This window comes from Maniola hyperantus, chromosome 4 (genome assembly GCF_902806685.2).
Source record: "Maniola hyperantus chromosome 4, iAphHyp1.2, whole genome shotgun sequence".
Taxonomy (NCBI): Eukaryota; Metazoa; Arthropoda; class Insecta; order Lepidoptera; family Nymphalidae; genus Maniola; species Maniola hyperantus.
This window is the reverse complement of record NC_048539.1, coordinates 12,361,607-12,373,640: the sequence shown is the minus strand read 5'-3', so window position 1 is coordinate 12,373,640 and position 12,034 is coordinate 12,361,607. Positions and strand designations below refer to the sequence as shown.

The 12,034-nt window shown below is 39.8% G+C and overlaps 1 protein-coding gene across 5 annotated transcripts in view; it reads right to left on the bottom strand.

Moving 5' to 3' along the window:
• Positions 1–12,034, bottom strand: part of pot (papillote) — an 88,605-nt gene that overhangs the window by 46,254 nt on the left and 30,317 nt on the right. For 4 of the 5 annotated variants that reach the window (XM_069497977.1, XM_069497980.1, XM_069497979.1 and 1 more), the window contains exon 2: positions 7,693–7,757. The exons of the other annotated variant lie outside the window; for it this stretch is intronic. The gene's annotated coding sequence lies outside the window, so the exon portion shown is untranslated. The remainder of the gene's footprint in view (positions 1–7,692; positions 7,758–12,034) is intronic. 5 annotated transcript variants of the gene reach the window in all.

Sequence of the window (12,034 nt, the reverse complement as noted above, 5' to 3'; positions counted from 1 at the left end):
CGTAATTACAGTGCGACAAGGCTATCTTGGCGCGTGGCGAAAATTCGGAACTAACGTTGCCGTCAAGTGTCCCCTTTGTTCTTGTTTGAATAATCTAAGCCTTTGTTCTCCAACAGCGCCCCCCTGTTAATGTCATTAAAGTACCAAGAGAGCCTTGTCGCACTGTATCTCTGCTACTGTGTTGTATTTGAAGACAATAAAGCACCAAGGTCACGTCAAATCCACACATCATCGAGACATCCACAGGAAACTGAGTCACCGGCGTCGCCATAGCGATGACGCCAGGTAAAACAATGAGACGAATCTGTGGTTTGTTTCATTACTAATACCAATCATAGTGTTAGGGTTCTCAAACTCAAAGGGTGCCTGCGGAACCCAATTACTAGACTTTGCTGTCCGTCCGCATGTCTGTCAGTGGGCTGTATCTCGTGAACCGTAATAGGTAGAGAGATGAAATTTTTACAGAATGTGTATTTCTGTTGTAGCTATAACAACAAATAATAAAAATTTCAAAATTACCGCCACGATAATTAAAAAAATATATATGTGTTTGTGAATTTTTTTTGGACTCGCACTTAAGATTTTTTTTCATTATCTATAAATATAGGCTTGCGTTTCACTGCAATGACAGATAATGTAGCCTAAGGAGGAGCGCATCTGTCTAGAAGATGTAGATACAAACTCTTCTTTGATGGAAAGTACCAGATACAAATATTGTAGCTGGTGGGAAAACGGAAGCCGGATGGGCGTTCTATATTCTAGCAGTGCGCATTAGAAACGAGGAAGCGAATCGCATCGGCTGAGTTCATAGAATTTCGACTACAGTGCGACGTTGCGCCGATATTCCAAGCTTTGGAGCTTAGGGGTACGACTGACCAGTGCTTTGTCGCCGATGAGTCACATGTGCTAGTGGAAATATGAGTAGGTAAATGCTATGGAATAATCGGTGACGAACCTGTGTTCCATGAAAATTGTGACAAGCCGTAGTATGTCCTACTAGCTAACATTGATTTGATGATTCATTAATAAGTAGGTACCTACCTAATGTCACAAACAGCGTTTACACCATTGATGTTAGAAGTCCTTATATACCTATTCTGTGGTTTACACAACGATGTGTAAACGCGAAGCTGAAGTGGCAATGGGCAGGGCACATAGTTCGTACAACCGCTAAACGTTGGGGTCCCAAGGTGCTAGAATGGCGACCTCGCACCGGAAGACGCAGCGTTGGAAGACCTCCCACTAGGTGGACGGACGACATCAGACGAGTCGCAGGGAGCCGCTGGATCCAGGCGGCGGCGCAAGACCGTGGCGTGTGGAAGTCCCTACAAGAGGCCTATGTCCAGCCGTGGACGCCTATTGGTTGTTGATGATGATGATGATATTGTGTAAACGCTGTTTGTAAATTGTGCCAAGATGGTTTAAGTTGTGTATTAAAACACTAAATTCAGCTACCTAGCGATTCTACGACTTTTGTGCCACCTGATTTAGGTTGCGCGCGCGCGCGTATTTGTGTATGTGTGTTGCGTTTGGCGTTTATTGGTTGCAGGCGGTAAATCAACATCAAATGGACTTGAACGACTTTGTCGAGAGCATTGGCCGAAAATGTTGGGCAAAAAATATACCAGGTTCTTGTATTATTTTGAGAAGAGAAACCCTTCGACTATCCCCGTAAGCAACCTCAGATTAAGTAACCTTGACTTGAGGAAAACTGAGGCTGTTCTTTGAATACACTTTATCTATACTCCTGTCCGTCTCCACTAAACGCATGGTTCAGAGTTCAGACTGGTTGAAAGCAATAGAGCGTACTCTGACTTTGCTCATACTTTAGTTTCCGTTAAAATGAGACAGATTCATGTCAGTGATATAACGCTGTCTCGTTTTAACAATGTCTTAAGTCTGAGCAAAGCCAAAGTACTCTCTATTATCTCAGAATTGAGTCTCCTTCGCGCGCGCGCCAGGAGGCAAACTTCGTTGACAAAATATAGAGATTGCCTCGTATAGAGGAAGCATTCCAGCCCCCCAATTGTGTAAGAATAACCATTTCATGGCTATCGCAATCGTCAAGACATTCTGCCCTATGATTGGTTGATTCGCTGTTTACATATTTTCACAGCCAATCAAAGGGCAGAATTCTTGACGATTGCGATAGCCATGAAATGGTTATTCTTACACAATTGGGTGGCTGGTCTAATGAAGGTAAAACATTTGCTCGAACCACCACTGCCTCTAGTGAATACGAAGATTTAGGATTCACACTTTTAATACAAGCGTCCGACCTCGCAAGAAACTCTTTTAGGTCAAGTTCGTACTGTTATGATTTAATTAATGATTTCCTCTGTAAACTACCTCATTATTAAATAATGTATTTAAAAATAATTTAATTAGGTACTTACTTTGTTAATTTATACGTAATCACAAGTTCCTGTTTACAACGTCGATACCTATATATAACATTCTTACAGCAATTAAAAGTGTTTAAAAAGATTAAGAAGTAAAATATTAAGAGCTAGCGCGCACCACGGGTCGGTGAGTTACAGTGCGTTTTAAAATTTCGCGGGGGAAAACGTACGGAAATTTTCCGTGGTGCGCGCTAGCTCTTAGCCATCATGTTATTTATCTAGCAGAATTATGAAATCTAATACAATAGCAGGTAAGTACATGTAGAATTTTTACTATTAGGTAGGTAGGTATATAAAATTAGGTTTCATAATTTACTCTGTCTGATTTCAAAATTATATCCGTTCGTCCGTCTGTCTTTCAGCGGGCTGTATCTCGTAATAGGTAGAGTTGAAATTTTCTTAGAATGTGTATTTTTATTGCCGCTGTAACAACAAATAATAATATGGCGACCATGAAAATTAAAACAATTAAAAAGTGTTATTTCTTGTAAAATGGTACAGAACCCTTCGTGTGCGAGTCCGCCTCACACTTGAATGTTTTTTAACCATAATATTGAAATCACACTATTATTGTACCGAATATTGAAACGGTTTCATACAAAAGACTTCAACGTCATTACACAGCTAAGTCCAAATCGAAAACCCTGATAACATGCTATTTTATACCAACAGTCTATCACACTAAGGTCTGTAATTAAAAGTATATCTCAGATGGTATGTGTAAGGTTCTAGCTGGAGGCTAAAGTCAACATATCGACCACAAATATTGACTCACAAACACCATACAAGTGAGGCAATCAGAGCAATAAACTTTGGTCCCAACACGCTTTGAAGCTTATCAAGAGTAAATAGACCAAACCCATTTTTAGGGTTCCGTAGTCGTCAAGAATTTATAGTCGCGCCATGTCCATCTGCCCGTCTGTCCGTGCGTCTATCACACTTGCATATTTCAGAAGGTAACTATAGTACGAGTACGTAGACAGGTCGAGATGACAATCGGGGTGGGAACGCCCCGCACACCCTCACTGCTCCCGCGCTAACCCGGTGCGAGCGAGCACGGGTGACGTGCGGGTGTGCAGGGCGTCCCCCCGCCTCACACCCCGATTGCCTAGTATTGGCATCAACTTAAAATTTGAATAATTTGCCTTTGTCATTACTAGCGGATGCCCGCGACTTCTTACGCGTGGATTTAGATTTTGAAAATCCCGTGGGAACTCTTTGATTTTCAGGGATAAAAAGTCACTCTTCAGGTCTTAAACTATACCTATGCAAAAAATCACGTCGATCCGTTGCTCCGTTGCGACGTGATTTAAGGACAAACCAACAAACAAACACACTTTCGCATTTATAATAGGGGTAGTGATGAAAAGTTGAAAACCTAGAAAATCTTTGTTAAAAATTAAAACCTTTATGGGTTAGTTGCACATCCACAAGCGATTAAGGTCAAATTACTGTAAACGTTCACTACGGCAAAAACATACTTGCGTTGCACAAGTCAGGATTCCTCAAAATACCAAAAGACCTATCACCCTAATCATGGAGTTACGCAAGTTTTTGCTCATTTTTGGATGGGCAAATTTTACTTTAACAGCAACCTTATTTTATCAGCTTGTATTGCAACATAACTTTAGTTTTTTTATTATCTCGCAGAAGCTGTCTATTTTGACATTTTCCGTACTTTACATTTAATTCTGTTAAGATTCCGGTTTATGTTTCAGTCGAACCTCACTGAGATATCTTAAGACACAGTTATTTTACAATGTAACCTAATATTTCGCTGAGAAAATCTTTCTACGCATTTCTAAGTGTAGGATTACATACATGTTCTTACAAAGTAACATAAGCCTTTGGGCACAGTTTAACAACCGTGTCAGGTTGATTTTCTCAATTTGCGAGTGTTGATCAATTGCGAGGTACGTATTATTTACCTATTCACCATCGTCATCATCAACCGATAGACGTCTATTGCTAGACATAGATCTCTTGTAGGGACTTCCACACGCCACGGTCCTGCACCGCCTGAATCTAGCGGCTCCCTGTGACTCGCCTGATGTCGTCTATCCGCCTAGTGGAGAATCATCCAACGCTGCACTTTCCGGTGCGAGGTCACCATTCCAGCACCTTGGGACCCCATGGGAGATGCGCTCCCTAACCCCCCCCCCCCCCCGTATCATCATCATCATCAACCAATAGACGTCCACTGCTGGACATAGGTCTCTTGTAGGGACTTCCACACGCCACGGTCTTGCGCCGCCTGGATCCAGCGGCTCCCTGCGACTCGTCTGATATCGTCCGTCCACCTAGTGGGGGCCGGTCTTCCAACGCTGCGTCTTCCGGTACGAGGTCGCCATTCCAGCACCTTGGGACCCCAACGTCTATCGGTTGTACGAACTATGTGCCCTGCCCATTGCCACTTCAGCTTCGCAACCCGTTGAGCTATGAGAAACTCCAAGCATAGCTCTCTCCATCGCCCGCTGAGTGACTCTGAGCTTTCTTATGAGGCCCATAGTTAGCGACCCCCCCCCCCCCCCGTACAATTATGCGTAAATTGACTCAAACCCAAGACCTCTAACTATAACTCAGAAAAGATGAGATTCGGCTATTAAGGCGAGTAACGTTAACTTCCAATTATTTATTTTGGGAATTCTGAATCACGAATTACTGTCAAAGCCGACTTGTCGACAAGCAAGCACGCTATCATTACAATGTTTTACGTGCGAACACAAATCACAATGTTACAAGCATTAAAATACCAGACCATTATTACGTCATTACAAAATATTGTTAAGAATTGATATGTTACCAATTACCATGTATTATTTGGCGGAAACACAGATTCGCACGCCTTTAGACAGTAGTAGGTGTGAACGGTAAACTAAAAAGTCCGTAATTTTTTCGTTAAAACACGTAACTGGTTTTTTAGTTTGAGTAAAAAGTGTTTATTTTTACAAGTTAGGCCTTGACTGCGATCTCACCTGGTGGTACCTAAAAGATGGAAGCTTACTTGGGAGGAGTATAGCAGTTTTATTAAACCCATATCACTTATGACGATGACCCTGGTTAAACCAGGCCACATCCACTCTGTCACCTGACGAGAAATATACCTACGTACTACGGGCGCGGCAAACGTGCTTCTTCGACGGCTCTCGCGTATTGAGAGAGATAAGAGAGTAACGTGATAGAAAGAGTCGCGCTGTTAATCGCAGATTGGTGGGGGTAAACTATAGGTGGACGGACAATATCAAGCGAGTCGCAAGGAGCCGCTGGGTTTAGGCGGTTCAAGACTGTGGCGTATGGAAGTCCCTGGAGACCTATGTGCAGCTGCAGTAGACGTCTGTCGATTGATGATGATGATGATGATTCGGTTCTTTTAGGACAGTATTTACAGATTTTAATTGTCTTGAACATAATCTTATCAGCTTACAATCCGATTGACTATTTTTGTTTGTTATACCTACATATTTTTTTCAACCCAGCATTATAATATTTCGGCGCCCTTTTATCGTCTATATATTTCTTTTAGTCTGAGAATGGAGAAAATAAAAATAATAATAAATATTGTAATTACCATTGACATTCTACACTACCATTTTAGCTAAGTATGGGGTTTGATTGAAAATATGCGTCTATTTATTAGAACGTTTCATTTATTTAATTGAATTCTCAGAACGTATTCTATAATTATGCATAAAACCAGTTAAACTTTGCATGATGGAAACTAAAGTGTTAACATAACTCAGTACTTAAATAAAGAAATAAAAAAACTTAAAATAAACTGCGTTTAAAAATAGCTAACGAGCGTGGATAAAATATTTAAAGATGGCGGAATTAAATCTTTAGTTCGCGCCATAAATCGTTGAACATAGACAAGCAACATGGCAGTCCGTTCTATATTGTCTCTGGTTCACATACTTGCGTTTGGCAGTAGACGTTGTTTCGAAACACGACTTTATGACTAAATTGTTAAGGTTTAATCTTTCTTTGAAAATTTTATAATGCTTTAGCTATAAAGTGCGATGACAATCGACTAGATATCCCGTAGTTTTATTGTATGTAGCGATGTAAGTCTGGTCGCACATTGGTTAGCTATCACCTGAGCATCTAATGGCTGTACCTACTCTATTGTGGAGGCCGCACACGAACATAATTTGCGGTTGCTTTTCTGGCGAAAAGAAGAGACGTGCGAAAAGATGTGTTAATCCAGGGTAGGCATAGTACCCGGCAAAAAACTTGGGCATGAAACAGCGTAGTGGGAGAAAGTTGGCGAATCCGGGAAGCGAAAGTCGACATATCAACCAAACACGTGCACTCGCGCCGACTGATCAACCAATCGCGTGGAGCCACCACTCGCCAGCCAATCGCGTCTATACTCAAGTTGTTTGCCGGGAACTGTATCTTCAATGTATCTTCATTTCATCAACACACACACACACACACACACACACACACACACATTTATAATATTAGATGGTGTGATACCCTACTATAGATATACGATCGATTTAACATTGCAGTCGATTTTCCCGCTCTCCTGTCGGACTACTTACTCATACTATCACTCAACTCAAGTTAAGTTCTAGTGGTCGGTGTGCGACCGGTCTAAAACTGGAGGCGTATCGTGTGAAATATTATTATTGTTTTAATTGATACAAGATGAGCGTGAAATAGTGCGCGGTATTAAATAAAAAGAGGTAAAATGTTGCCGTGGGGCATATGCACACGAGTAGAGAATATGCGTGAAAGATTCCCATAGTCACTACGACTTTTTATGATTCCTTAGTAAAACAAGGGACCCTTATAATTTCATCCAGTCTGTCTGTCCGTTCGTTTGCCTGTCTATATCTCACAGCCATTTTAAGCTGTAAGGTTGGAATTAAGTAGTAGGTATTCACTATTCGTACTTATTGGTCACGCCAAGTCGAGCCTGATAATATTATAAATGTAGTTCGACTTGGCGCGACCATGGAGAGCTCTCTTAAAATATGACTCCTAAATTACTGTACCATATTCTTTGCGTGTGTTTAAAAGCTTTTTTTTTACTAGATGATACCCGCGACTTCGTCCGCGTGGATATAGGTATTCTAAAAATCCCGTGGAAACTCTTTCATTTTCCGGGATAAAAAGTAGCCTAAGTATGTCCTTCCCTGGGATGTAAGCTAACCCGGTAGGTACCGGATTTCATCAAAATCGGTTAAACTAAACCGTAAAAAGCTAGTAGACAGACAGGCAGACAGATAGACACACTTTCGCATTTATAATATTAGTATGGATAGTATTAAAAAATACCTACCTATCTCGTTTATTTACCGTCCCCTCCCAGCCCCTAGCGCAGGCGGCATCGAAGAAGCTCTATATCTGCAAAGAGAAACAGGTCAATCAAGAAGTGTTCAACAAAATAAGAACAACTTGCCTACTTGTTAAAAGTATTAACTGTGTCTATAAAACGGGAGGTTATTTTTAAAATTGCAGTTATACCTATCTTCGTTTGTGCCGTAAACTAAGAAGATAAAAAATACATTTATTTGATGAACAAATTAAAAATCGGTCAAGTGCGAGTCGAAGGAGTTCCGTACCATCTCGTTTTCAATATTCAATCTACCTATCTGTAATCTAACGTTGTTATTTTGTCGAAAGCATCAAACAATTTTTGACAAAAAACAATGATGCTAAGTAACTTATTTCCAGATTACAGATAGATAGATTAAATATTGAAAATGGTAAGTAAGTGCATTTTACCATATCTTTTGATAATTATTTTCCTTGTTAAGAATCCACCCCGAGACCTTCCATGTATAAATCCAAAGCGCTCACTGAACACTATGCTACTGGGTCAGGGAGGTTATCAAAGTCTAAGTAATTCTACAGCAAATCATTTTGTAGAGGTTCCTAAAGCTTAAAGTCTATACAAAACTACATCAAAAAAGACTAAAAAATCGTTAGTCGAATTTTTTGCTACCTTAAGTCTTTAAAATTTATCAATCATAAATCAATGTGCAATCAAAAGTTGTATTCTAAAGGGATAGTAAAGTTTTTTGTCTCCCAGGAATCGAACCAAGGACTTATCAATGTGACTCCTTTGACATTTGCGGCCGGTTCCTTATCGACATTAAACGAGCTAAAGCGACACATCTGGAATATCAACCTTATGGTCTAAATCATAAAGGTCTGACAAATGTCGATATGTTTGCATCCATATATGAAACGATGAAGGTCTTCGACTTATTTGTTTTTGGGACTTTGGCTGCAGCGAGTGAAAAGACTTATTTTTTTAATTTATTTTTACTAGCTTATGCCCGCGACTGCATTCACGTGGACTACGTACATTTCAAACCCCTACTTTACCCCCTTATGGGTTGAATTTTCAGAACTCTTTCATTCTTAGCAGATGTCTACGTCATAATAGCTATCTGCAAGTCGAATTTGAGTCCGTTCCGTCCAGTAATTTGAGCTGTGCGTTGATATATCAGTCAGTCAGTCAGTCATTCAGTAAGGCAATCACCTTTCCATCAGTACCCTTATTATAAATACGAATGTGTGTTGGTTTGTTGGTTTGTCCTTCAATCACGTCGCAACGTTGCAACGGATTGACGTGATTTTTTGCATTTACTTTTTATTCCCGAAAATCAAGAGGGTTCCACGGGACTTTTAATTTCACGCGGACGAAGTCGCGGGCATCAGCTAGTTTTATATATTTAGGAGAACTTTTAAAAACTACATTATTTTAATTAAAGAGTTAAAAGATTAACAATAAAAGCATAAGAATCCTGTGATCAAACGAAACTAAACAATCCCATGTAAGATAACACCCAACCATTACCCATAGGGATTGCAATCCCGCAAAACGGGATCCGGCATTCCCGCGGGATCCCGCTCCACTTATTAATCTGCTGGATCCCGCACCTTCATAACGCGGATCCGCGGATCCCGCAAATTTAAATTTACCGCTAAAACATTCGTGAAGTTTTGCGTAAGAAAGCGAGTGGCTCGAGCACGACGTTGCCGTTTCACACAGTGGCGGGGGCTGGCGGGCGGCTTCGTTTCACATAGACTCACCGACCACCGTGCGCTTTGCGCGTGGTTTTGTATGTGACAGACAGAGTGTTTTCGTATTCACCGTCCGGCGTTTAACGTATTAATGTATTCTATTTATTTTTGTTTTGTGCTATTTTATATGCTGATTATGCCCGTAAATGGGAATATGATGTCGTAATGTGGCGTGAACATCACGTGGCGTGGCGTGGCTTACAAGTAGGTACACATTAAATACATACTTGCAAGTAACGAATAAATGAATTCAATCAATTCAAGTCCAATGAAACTGAGAATCCCGAGAAAGGGAATAAAGGCGACGACAATCAACTTGGTAAAGGTCTGTGGTAATACGTACATAATGTAAGACATGTTAAATTAATAATACTTGATTTTTAAACAAAAACCTGTAGTTTCAATTTGATTTTATAACATAATATTAAATAAGATAAAGTATTAATTTTTCGATCTTAATAGCCCTATAAGATCAAAAAATTAATACTTTATCTTACATACAAACGGGGCAAAAAGGTGAATAATTTCAAATATGCGGGATCCCGCGGATCCCGCGCGGGATTGATCAATCCCGCATATCAATCCCGCGGGATTGAGTGAGCTGCGGGATTGCAATCCCTAATTACCCACCTATTACAGAATCGATTATTGTATCGAAAGCAATTAAAACATCGATACCCATCGACTCATAATCGGTACACACTACACACTTACGAGTAGGTATGTTCAAGTTATCCTTTTGTATAAACTTTAATAGCTGTGGGCGAGCCATCGAGTTTTGTGTCGATTTTTCGTTGTCCAAATAATTATAGCGCGATCTTGCGATAAAGAACTTTTGCTTTTATAATATTCTCGCGGGGTTGTAACTTGAGAAGAAATTTTCATAATTTTACCTTCTTAAACGAGTTTTATTTGCCAGTGGGAGATTTCATATGACCAGAAATTAAACACGATTAAATATTTTGAAAATCTGTCTGTCAGTATAAATAATAATATAGGTAAACCATGAATTTGTATTTTGTGGTTACATCACCAAAAAAAATTAAAAGTATGTTCATGAAAATTTAATTAGTAGGTATTTTCAACTTTCAAAGTAAGATTAATATACCAAGCGGGGTATCGTATGAAAGGGCTTTACCTGTACATTCTAAAAAAGATTTTTATTTATGTCTATGCATAAAATAGTTTTTGACTTATCGTGCAAAATGTCGAAAAAAAATACGACTGTACTACGAACACTTGGTGAGCGAGTCTGACTCGCACTTGACCCGTTTTTTAAGTAATAATTTCAATGACATATAATAATAATATGATTATAGTATTTTAATGAATATAGCCAATATGGCTTTCCGCGTTCCTTGACCGCTCGCCCACCTGTATGACTAATGGATAATGGATCCGCCATCGCCCGCCACAATCCGAGGATTGTACTTTGTAACGTGATTGTACTGTGACATAATACCACAGTTTTATATATGTATAGTTGGCGCTCTTTACTAAATACCTACGCATAACTTACAGAAGAGTAGATAGATTACGAAACATAATAGGTACGAGTAACTTTTAAAAAACCGGCCAAGTGCGAGCTAGACTCGCGTACTAAGGGTTCATTACTACACTTGGCCGTTTTTTTTCTAAATTCTCAATTAAAGGTGTTATTCTAAGATTAAAGGATTTAAAAATTATACATTTTAAAATTGAGTGGAATCGTAATCTCCGTGATTACGATTCGTCCATAAAAGTTGAAATCGATCATTTCTCATTTCAATTCAACTGTCAGTATTATAATTTTAAACTTCTTTGTGTCAGTATGACAGCTTGAAAGATATTGATTGTGTCTGTGACTTGCGAATACATTGCGTAATTTAGGAATCCGGCCAAGTAGTTGTAGAGGTCAGATTGTTACCGCACCGAGCAAATACTTATAATGGGCTTACAAACGAAACTGTTTTTAATTGAATTTGGAATGTTTTCGAAAACATTTTCGAATTGAATTTTGAACGTTTTTTGAAGACATGTTTGTGATTGGCTGGTGCCTCAAAATGCTTAACGAAGTTTTGTATAGAATTACGTGACAGAGAGAGCGCTACACTAACTTCTCTCCGCGGATAAAGTATTGGAAAACTTAGAAGTAAGCAACTTTAATCCGGAGGATCTCATCTCTGCCTCTTTTGATAACATTAAAGGTCACATGGATCGTGTCGTGGAGTTTAAAAGTCACGTAACTGTTAGGCGACGGCACGGCAGGGAACGGTAAACCACGGGCGTGCGCTTACTACTTGATTCACCGTAACAGATATAATTCACTGGCACAAAGGCCGAGATGATGCTGGCTGTGGCACCAGGTATGTGTACCGCATACGCAATAGATAGGTGCCTATTCAACTGAACTAGAGCCTCTCGAGATCTCGGGTACCGCTTTCGATCAAGCATAGAGTATTGACCTAAGTTTTAATTCAAATTTATCATACTTAATACTTCAGGACTTAGATAATTTTAAATCGTTTCCGTCGGTGGCTATTGGCTCCTCGAGCCTATTTTTAAAGCCCAAAAGCTTTTTATACTTAGTTTGACTGGTTCGAAGTAGT